Below are 11,054 nucleotides of genomic sequence, written 5' to 3'. Positions count from 1 at the left end.
ATGTGTTGTTTATGATCTTGCATGCTCTCCGTTGCTAGTAGAGGCTCTGGCCAAGTCGTTACTTGTAACTCCAAGAGGGAGTATTTATGCTCAATAGTGGGTTCATGCCTCCATTAAATCTGGGACAGTGACAGAAAGTTCTAAGGTTGTGGATGTGCTATTGCCACTAGGGATAAAACATCAATGCTATGTCTAAGGATATTTTTGTTGATTACATTACGCACCATACTTAATGCAATTGTCTGTTGTTTGCAACTTAATACTGGAAGGGGTGCGGACGCAAACCCGAAGGTGGACTTTTTAGGCATAGATGCATGCTGGATAGCGGTCTATGTACTTTGTCGTAATGCCCAATTGAATTTCACACTACTCATCATAATATGTATGTGCATTGTCATGCCATCTTTATTTGTCAATTGCCTAACTGTAATTTGTTCACCCAACATGCTATATATCTTATTGGAGAGACACCACTAGTGAACTGTGGACCCCGGTCCATTCTTTACATCGAATACAATCTACTGCAATATTTGTTCTTACTGTTCTCTGCAAACATCATCATCCACACTATACATCTAATCCTTTGTTACAGCAAGCCAGTGAGATTGACAACCTCACTGTTAAGTTGGGGCAAAGTATTTTGGTTGTGTTGTGCAGGTTCCACGTTGGCGCCGGAATCCCTGGTGTTGCGCCGCACTACACTCCGCCACCATCAACCTTCAACGTGCTTCTTGACTCCTACTGGTTCGATAACCTTGGTTTCTTTCTGAGGGAAAACTCGCTGCTGTACGCATCACACCTTCCTCTTGGGGTTCCCAACGGACGAGTGCTTTACCGTCACAAGCAGGGATGCTGATACGTCTGCAACGTATCTATAATTTCTGATGTTCCATGCTTGTTTTATGACAATACCTACATGTTTTGCTCGCACTTTATAATGTTTTTATGCGTTTTCCGGGACTAACCTATTAACAAGATGCCGAAGTGCCAGTTCCTGTTTTCAGCTGTTTTTGGTTTCAGAAATCCTACAAAGGAAATATTCTCGGAATTGGACGAAATCAACGCCCAGAGTCTTCTTTTTCCACGAAGCTTCCAGAGCACCGAAGAGGGACCAGAGGGGAGCCAGGGGCCCCACCCCACAAGGCGGCGCGGCCAAGGGGGGGCGCCCCCCTAATGTGTGGGTCCCCCAGAACCCCTCCGAGGCTGCCCTTCCGCCTACTTAAAGCCTCTGTCGCGAAAACCCTAAAACAATAAGCCACGATACGAGAAAATTTCCAGAGCCGCCGCCATCGCGAAGCCAAGATTCGGGGGCCAGAAGTCTCTGTTCCGGCACGCCGCCGGGACGGGGAATTGCCCCCGGAAGGCATCTCCATCGACACCACCGCCATCTTCATCGCCATCGCTGTCTCCCATGATGAGGAGGGAGTAGTTCTCCCTCGAGGCTAAGGGCTGTACCGGTAGCTATGTGGTTCATCTCTCTCCCATGTACTTCAATACAATGATCTCATGAGCTGCCTTACATGATTGAGATCCATATGATGAGCTTTGTAATCTAGATGTCGTTATGCTATTCAAGTGGATTTTACTTATGTGATCTCCGGATACACCTTGTCCCACGTGTGTAAAGGTGACAGTGTGTGCACCGTGTGGGTCTCTTAGGCTATATTTCACAGAATACTTGTTCACTGGGTTATGATTTGAGTTGGATGTCTCTATGAAATTGTGGTGTGTTAGTACCTCCTATGAATGCTCATAGTGACAGCGTGGGGTGTTTATTAGTACTTGGGAATACATCTTTAAGGTTTGCTTTGCAGTCCTACACGATGAATTAGTGTTCGTTATCCTGCCAGAGAGTAATTCAGAATAGCACAGTGAAGTACTTATATTTATATTCAATTATGATTGCAATGTTGAGAGTGTCCACTAGTGAAAGTATGATCCCTAGGCCTTGTTTCTAAGAATTGAAACACCATTTCCAACAAGTTCTGCTACATGTTTTCTTGCTGCCATTTTTATTTCAGATTGCAATTACTACTTACAATCATCCATACTACGTGTATTTCACTATCTCTTCGCCGAACTAGTACACTGATACGTCTCCGACGTATCGATAATTTCTTATGTTCCATGCTTGTTTTATGACAATACCTACATGTTTTGTTCACACTTTATGATGATTTTATGCGTTTTCCGGAACTAACCTATTGACGAGATGCCGAAGTGCCAGTTCCTGTTTTCTGCTGTTTTTGGTTTCAGAAATCCTAGTAAGGAAATATTCTCGGAATTGGACGAAATCAACGCCCAGAGTCTTAAAATTGGACGGAGCTTCCAGAACACCCGAGAGCCGCCAGAGGGGGGCCACAGGCCCACCAGATAGTAGGCTGGCGTGGCCAGGGGGTGGGCCGCGCCCCCCTATTGTGTCGCCGCCTCGTCGCCCCTCCGACTCCGCCTCTTCGCCTATTTAAAGGTCCCTGACCTAAATCTTCGATACGAAAAAAGCCACGGTACGAGAAACAATCCAGAGCCGCCGCCATCGCGAAGCCAAGATCTGGGGGACATGAGTCTCTGTTCCGGCACGCCGCCGGGACGGGGAAGTGCCCCCAGAAGGCTTCTCCATCGACACCGCTGCCATCTCCACCGCCATCTCCATCACCGCTGCTGTCTCCCATGAGGAGGGAGTAATTCACCCCCGGGGCTGAGGGCTCCGCTGTAGCTATGTGATTCATCTCTCTCTCTTTGTGATCAAGTACTCTATTCCTCCTGCACGGTGTATTGGTGACAGTGTGTGCATCGTGTAGTACTTGGCGTAGGTTATGATTGTAATCTCTTGTAGATTATGAAGTTAACTATTGCTATGATAGTATTGATGTGATCTATGCCTCCTTCATAGTGTGATGGTGACAGTGTGCATGCTATGTTAGTTCTCGGTGTAATTGTGTTGATCTATCTTGCACTCTAAATTTATTTAAATATGAATATCGAATATTGTGGAGCTTGTTAACTCCAGCATTGAGGGTTCGTGTAATCCTACACAATTAGTGGTGTTCATCATCCAACAAGAGGGTGTAGAGTGGTTCTATTATGTGATCATTGTTGAGAGTGTCCACTAGTGAAAGCAGGATCCCTAGGCCTTGCTTCCAAGCATCGAATCTCCGTTTGTTTACTGTTTTGTTGCATGTTTACTCTCTGCCATATTTTATTCAGATTGCTATTACTACTCATACTCATCCATATTACTTGCATCTCACTATCTCTTCGCGGAACTAGTGCACCTATACATCTGACAAGTGTATTAGGTGTGTTGGGGACACAAGAGACTTCTTGCATTGTGATCGCAGGGTTGCTTGAGAGGGATATCTTTGACCTCTTCCTCCCTGAGTTCGATAAACCTTGGGTGATCCACTTAAGGGAAACTTGCTGCTGTTCTACAAACCTCTGCTCTTGGAGGCCCAACACTTTTACAAGAATAGAAGCACCCATAGACATCAAGCACTTTTCTGGCGCCGTTGCCGGGGAGGAAAGGTAAAAGGTACTCACACTACGGATCTCGGCTACTAAGCTATTTTGCGCCGTTGTAAGTACTCGAAGCTATTTCCTTTAGATCCTGCAATTGCATCTTTTTGTTTCTTGTTTTACACTAGTTAGGCATAATGGAAAGCAACATGGAGCTTTTTATTCTATTTCCTGAGTTAAGACATGGATGGTTTGATGCGAAAATTAAAAAACCCATGGAACATATTAGTATGAATACTTTGAACACCATTGTTGCTAATGATATGGAAAATTCTAAGCTTGGGGAAGTTGGTTTTGATGAGCATGATCTTTTTAGTCCCCAAGCATTGAGGAGAAAGTTTACTTTGATGATACTTTCCCTCCTATTTATGATGATTATAATGATAGTGGTCGTTTGGTGCCGCCTACTATGGAGAGTACATTTTATGATGATTATACTATGCCTCCTACACTTGATGAGAATAATAATGATAGCTACTTTGTTGAATTTGCTCCCACTATTACTAATAAAATTGATTATGCTTATGTGGAGAGTAATAATTTTATGCATGAGACTCATGATAAGAATGCTTTATGTGATAGTTAGATTGTTGAGTTTGCTCATGATACTACTGAAAGTTATTATGAGAGAGGAAAATATGGTTGTAGAAATTTTCATGTTACTAAAACACCTCTCTATGTGCTGAAATTTTTGAAGCTACACTTGTTTTATCTTCCTATGCTTGTTACTTTGCTCTTCATGAACTTGTTTATTTACAAGATTCCTTTTCATAGGAAGCATGTTAGGCTTAAATGTGTTTTGAATTTGCTTCTTGATGCTCTCTTTTGCTTCAACTACTATTTCTTGCGAGTGCATCATTAAAACTGCTGAGCCCATCTTAATGGCAATAAAGAAAGAACTTCTTGGGAGATAACCCATGTGTTTGTTTTACTACAGTAATTTTGTTTTATATTTGTGTCTTGGAAGTTGTTACTACTGTAGCAACCTCTCCTTATCTTTATTTTATTGCATTGTTGTGCCAAGTGAAGTCTTTGATAGAAAGATTGATACTAGATTTGGATTACTGTGCAGAAACAGATTTCTATCTGTCACAAATTTGGGCAGGGTTCTCTGTAGGTAACTCAGAAAAATCTGGCAATTTTTGTGTGTGATCCTCAGATATGTACGCAACTTTCATTCAATTTGAGCATTTTCATTTGAGCAAGTCTAGTGCCTCTTAGAAATTCGTCTTTACGGACTGTTCTGTTTTGACAGATTCTGCCTTTTCTTTCGCATTGCTTCTTTGCTATGTGGGATGAATTTCTTTGTTCCATTGACTTCCAGTAGCCTTGAGCAATGTCCAGAAGTGTTAAGAATGATTGTGTCACCTCTGAACATGTTAATTTTTGATTATGCACTAACCCTCTAATGAGTTTGTTTCGAGTTTGGTGTGGAGGAAGTTTTCAAGGGTCAAGAGAGGAGGATGATACAATATGATCAAGGAGAGTGAAAGCTCTAAGCTTGGGGATGCCCCGGTGGTTCATCCCTGCATATTTCAAGAAGACTCAAGCATCTAAGCTTGGGGATGCCCAAGGCATCCCCTTCTTCATCGACAACATTATCAGGTTCCTCTAGTGAAACTATATTTTTATTCCATCACATCTTATGTACTTTGCTTGGAGCGTCGGTTTGTTTTTGTTTTTGTTTTGTTTGAATAAAGTGGATCCTAGCATTCATTGTGTGGGAGAGAGACACGCTCCGCTGTTGCATATGGACAAATATGTCCTTAGGCTTTACTCATAATATTCATGGCGAAGGTTGAATCTTCTTCGTTAAATTGTTATATGGTTGGAAACGGGAAATGCTACATGTAGTAATTGGTAGAATGTCTTGAATAATTTGATACGTGGCAATTTTTGTGCTCATGTTTAAGCTCTTGCATCATATACTTTGCACCTATTAATGAAGAAATACATAGAGCTTGCTAAAATTTGGTTTGCATAATTGGTCTCTCTAAGGTCTAGATAATTTCTAGTAAGGGTCGAACAACAAGGAAGACGGTGTAGAGTCTTATAATGTTTACAATATGTCTTTTATGTGAGTTTTGCTGCACCGGTTCATACTTGTGTTTGTTTCAAATAACCTTGCTAGCCTAAACCTTGTATCGAGAGGGAATACTTCTCATGCATCCAAAATCCTTCAGCCAAACACTATGCCATTTGTGTCCACCATACCTACCTACTACATGGTATTTCTCCGCCATTCCAAAGTAAATTGCTTGAGTGCTACCTTTAAAATTTTCCATTCTTCATCTTTGCAATATATAGCTCATGGGACAAATAGCCTAAAAACTATTGTGGTATTGAATATGTGCTTATGCACTTTATCTCTTATTAAGTTGCTTGTTGTGCGATAACCATGTTCCTGGGGACGCCATCAACTACCCTTTGTTGAATATCATGTGAGTTGCTATGCATGTCCGTCTTGTCTGAAGTAAGGGCGATTTACCATGAGTTGAATGGTTTGAGCATGCATACTGTTAGAGAAGAACATTGGGCCGCTAACTAAAGCCATGATCCATGGTGGAAGTTTCAGTTTTGGACAAATATCCTCAATCTCATATGAGAAAATTAATTGTTGATTGAATGCTTATGCATTAAAGAGGAGTCCATTATCTGTTGTCTATGTTGTCCCGGTATGGATGTCTAAGTTGATAATAATCAAAAGCGAGAAATCCAATGCGAGCTTTCTCCTTAGACCTTTGTACAGGCGGCATAGAGGTACCCCTTTGTGACACTTGGTTAAAACATATGTATTGCGATGATAATCCAGGTAATCCGAGCTAATTAGGACAAGGTGCGGGCACTATTAGTATACTATGCATGAGGCTTGCAACTTGTAGGATATAATTTACATGATACATATGCTTTATTACTACCGTTGACAAAATTGTTTCTTGTTTTCAAAAAAAAAGCTCTAGCACAAATATAGCAATCAATGCTTCCCTCTGCGAAGGGCCTTTCTTTTACTTTCTTGTTGAGTCAGTTTACCTACTTCCTTCTATCTTAGAGGCAAACACTTGTATTAACTGTGCATTGATTCTTACATACTTGCATATTTGCATTCATCATATTACTTTATGTTGACAATATCCATGAGATATACATGTTACAAGTTGAAAGCAACCACTGAAACTTAATCTTCCTTTGTGTTGTTTCAATGCCTTTACTAAGAATTTATTGCTTTATGAGTTAACTCTTATGCAAGACTTATCGATGCTTGTCTCGAAAGTACTATTCATGAAAAGTCTTTACTATATGATTCAATTGTTTAACCATTATATTTACCATTGCTTTGAATCGCTGCATTCATTTTATATGCTTTACAATAGTATGATCAAGATTATGTAAGTAGCATGTCACTTCAGAAATTATCTTTGTTATCGTTTACCTACTCGGGACGAGTAGGAACTAAGCTTGGGGATGCTGATACGTCTCCGACGTATCGATAATTTCTTATGTTCCATGCTTGTTTTATGACAATACCTACATGTTTTGTTCACACTTTATGATGATTTTATGCGTTTTCCGGAACTAACCTATTGACGAGATGCCGAAGTGCCAGTTCCTGTTTTCTGCTGTTTTTGGTTTCAGAAATCCTAGTAAGGAAATATTCTCGGAATTGGACGAAATCAACGCCCAGAGTCTTAAAATTGGACGAAGCTTCCAGAACACCCGAGAGCCGCCAGAGGGGGCCACAGGCCCACCAGACAGTAGGCTGGCGCGGGCAGGGGGTGGGCCGCGCCCCCCTATTGTGTCGCCTCCTCGTCGCCCCTCCGATTCCGCCTCTTCGCCTATTTAAAGGTCCCTGACCTAAATCTTCGATACGAAAAAAGCCACGGTACGAGAAACCATCCAGAGCCGCCGCCATCACGAAGCCAGGATCTGGGGGGACAGGAGTCTCTGTTCTGGCACGCCGCCGGGACGGGGAAGTGCCCCCGGAAGGCTTCTCCATCTCCACCGCTGCCATCTCCACCGCCATCTCCATCACCGCTGTTGTCTCCCATGAGGAGGGAGTAATTCACCCCCGGGGCTGAGGGCTCCGCTTACTACAAGAAAAGTTGCCATGGCCGACGAAGTTGAAGTCGCGCCGTGGTTGCTGGTGTACCATGGCCGACGATTTTGGGTCTGTCCGTTGTGCATGTCAAAACGTTTTTTTTCTCGTTTTTGAGGCCACCTAGCCCGACGAAAACGGCCAAAACGTTGCGTAGGGTGGCCCGGGACGTGGTGCATCTCGAATTCTCGGGTTCGCCGGCCGAGTCAACGCAAATCCGCACCGCCGAGGGATGTAGGGCCCAGATGGCAGCCTCTCTGGCATTCTTTTTTTCTCGATCGCGCCATCTCGTTCAACGCTCTCCGATCGAGCCGTTTACGATGCAGGATCATGGGTCCCGCATGTCATCCTCTATGAACCAAAATTCTTTCTATTCTTGGATTTTTTTTGACCCCCTGATTTCTGGCTACTTCCTTTTCCTTTTGATCCCTTGCCGCCTTGGAAACTTTGACACCGCTGCTGCTAATTGGGACCCGCATGTCATCCTCTATGAGCAATCAACTTTCTTTTCTTGGAGTTTTTTTTGGCACCTCAAATTTGGTCACTTGCCTTTTTCTTTCGATCCCCTGCCGCCTCTCAAACGGTGATACCGCTACTGCTAAATGGGACCCGCATGTCATCCTCTATGTACTATAAAACTTTCTTTTCTTGGATTTTTTTGGCACCTCATATTTGGTCACTTACCTTTTTCTTTCGATCCCCTGCCGCCTCTCAAACGGTGAGACCGCTGCTGCTAAATGGGACCCGCATGTCATCCTGTATGTACTATAAAACTTTCTTTTCTTGGATTTTTTTTGGAACCTCATATTTGGTCACTTGCCTTTTTCTTTCGATCCCGTGCAGCCTCTCAAACGGTGATACCGCTGCTGCTAAATGGGACCCGCATGTCATCCTCTATGTACAATCAAGTTTCTTTTCTTGAATTATTTTTGGCTCCTGATATTTGGTCACTTGCATTTTTCTTTCGATCTCATGCCACGTTGAGGACCCTGCAGGCTCATGGGACCCGCATGTCATCCTCTATGTACAATAAAATTTCTTTTCTTGGATTATTTTTGGCTCCTGATATTTGGTCACTTGCCTTTTTCTTTCGATCCCGTGCAGCCTCTCAAACGGTGATACCGCTGCTGCTAAATGGGACCCGCATGTCATCCTCTATGTACACTCAAGTTTCTTTTCTTGAATTATTTTTGGCTCTTGATATTTGGTCACTTGCCTTTTTCTTTCGATCTCATGCCACGTTTGAAACGTTGAGGAACCTGCTGGCTCATGGGACTCGCATGTCATCCTCTATGTGCTATAAAAGTTTATTTTCTTGGGTTTTTTTCACCCTCTGATTTTTGGCTATTTCCTTTTTCTTTTGATCCCCTGCCGCCTTGGAAACGTTGAGTAAGCTGCTGACTCATGAGAGCCGCATGTCATCCTCTATGTACAATCAACTTTCATTTTCTTTTGATCTCAAGCCGCATTTGAAACGTTGAGACCGCTGCTGCTAATTGGGACCCGCATGTCATCCTCTATGTACAATAAAGTTTTTTTCTTGGATTATCTTTGGCTCCTGATATTTTGTCACTTGCCTTTTTCTTTCGATCTCATGCCGCCTTTGAAACGTTGAGTAAGCTGCTGGCTCATGGGTCCCGCATGTCATCCTGTACGAACAATAAAAGTTTCCTTTCTTGGAGTTATTTTTGACCCCTAATTTCTGGCTATTTGCCTTTTTCTTTTGATCTCCTGCCCCCTTTGAAACGATGACGACGCAGCTGGCAGGTCGGTCCCACATGTCATCCTCTGTGAACAATAAAAGTTTCCTTTGATGGATTTATTTTGAACCCCTAATTAATTTCGGGATATTTCCTTTTTTCCTTTGATCCCCTGCCGCCTTGGAATCGTTGAGGATGCTGCTGCCTCATGGGTCCCGCATGTCATCCTCTCAGAATGGTAAATGTTTCTTTTCTTGGATTTTGTTGACCAAACGATTTTTGGCTTATTTTTTCTTTCGATCTCCTGCAGCCTTTAAAACGTTCAGGGCGCTGCTGGCTCACGGGTCCCACATGTCAACCTCTATGAACAATAAACGCTAAGGATGCTGCTGCCTCATGGGTCCCGCATGTCATCCTCTCAGAACGAAAATGTTTCTTTTCTTGTATTTTTTACCAACAGATTTTTGGTTTATTTTTTCTTTCCATCCCCTGCCGCCTTTAAAACGTTGACGACGCTGCTGGCTCATGGGTCCCCGATGTCAGCCTCCCCGTACAAGAAACATGTGATATCTTGATTATTTTGCAGACAATAAACATTGTATTTCGCTTTGAGCTATTGCAAACGGATAAATTAAATCTTTATTTTTACATAAACAAACTTATATGTTGAATCTCCTTGTTTTGTGTTTTTGCGAAGCATAGGACTTTCCTGGTTTTTTTAGAAAAATCCGAACTTTACTGTTTTGGAGTGGGCTGAAATTGTACGAGTCAAAAGGCCCAAAGAGATAGTTCGAAGGCCCGTATGTCCTGATGCAGCCCAATTGAAATCTTTCTTTTCTTGGATTTTTTTCACCCCCTGATTTCTGGCTACTTCATTTTTCTTTTGGTCCTGTGCCGCCTTGGAAATGTTGAGACCGCTGCTGCAAAATGGGACCCGCATGTCATCCTCTATGTACAATAAAATTTCTTTTCTTGGATTATTTTTGGCTCCTGATATTTGGTCACTTGCCTTTTTCTTTCAATCTCATGCCAACTTTGAAACGTTGAGGAAGCTGCTGGCTCATGGGTCCCGTATGTCATCCTCTATGAACAATAAAAGTTTCCTTTGTTGGATTTATTTTTTAACCCTAATTTCTGGTTATTTGCCTTTTTCTTTTGATCCCCTGCCCCCTTTGAAACCATGACGACGCAGCTGGCAGGTCGGTCCCACATGTCATCCTCTATGAACAATAAAGGTTTCCTTTGATAGATTTATTTTTTACCCTAATTAATTTCTGGCTATTTCCTATTTTTATTTTGATCCCCTGCCGCCTTGGAATAGTTGAGGATGCTGCTGCCTCATGGGTCCCGCATGTCATCCTCTCAGAAAGGTAAAAGTTTCATTTCTTGGATTTTGTTTACCAACTGATTTTTGGCTTTTTTTTGTTTCGATCTCCTGCCGCCTTTAAAACGTTGACGACGCTGCTGGCTCATGGGTCCCCAATGTCAGCCTCCCCGTACTGCAAATCCTCTTTCTGCAAAGGTTGTATTTGTAGCTAGATAGCTAAGGTGGATTCGAATCTGCCGTGGTTCAGGCAGCTCAGGTAAGCCTTCTTGCACTGATTAATGGAACTAGTGTATAGCAAGGTCAAGACACGTGGCTTGGTGTAATGAATCTATTTGAATCATGTTGTGGATTCAATTTGATAGTTCTCTAACAGGTCAGCCAAAATAGAAATTAAGTTTTTTTCTAAAACAGAAATGCAAAT

Source organism: Lolium perenne, chromosome 1 (genome assembly GCF_019359855.2).
Source record: "Lolium perenne isolate Kyuss_39 chromosome 1, Kyuss_2.0, whole genome shotgun sequence".
NCBI lineage: Eukaryota > Viridiplantae > Streptophyta > Magnoliopsida > Poales > Poaceae > Lolium > Lolium perenne.
The sequence above is the reverse complement of the archived record's forward strand: the minus strand, read 5'-3'. Positions refer to the sequence as shown.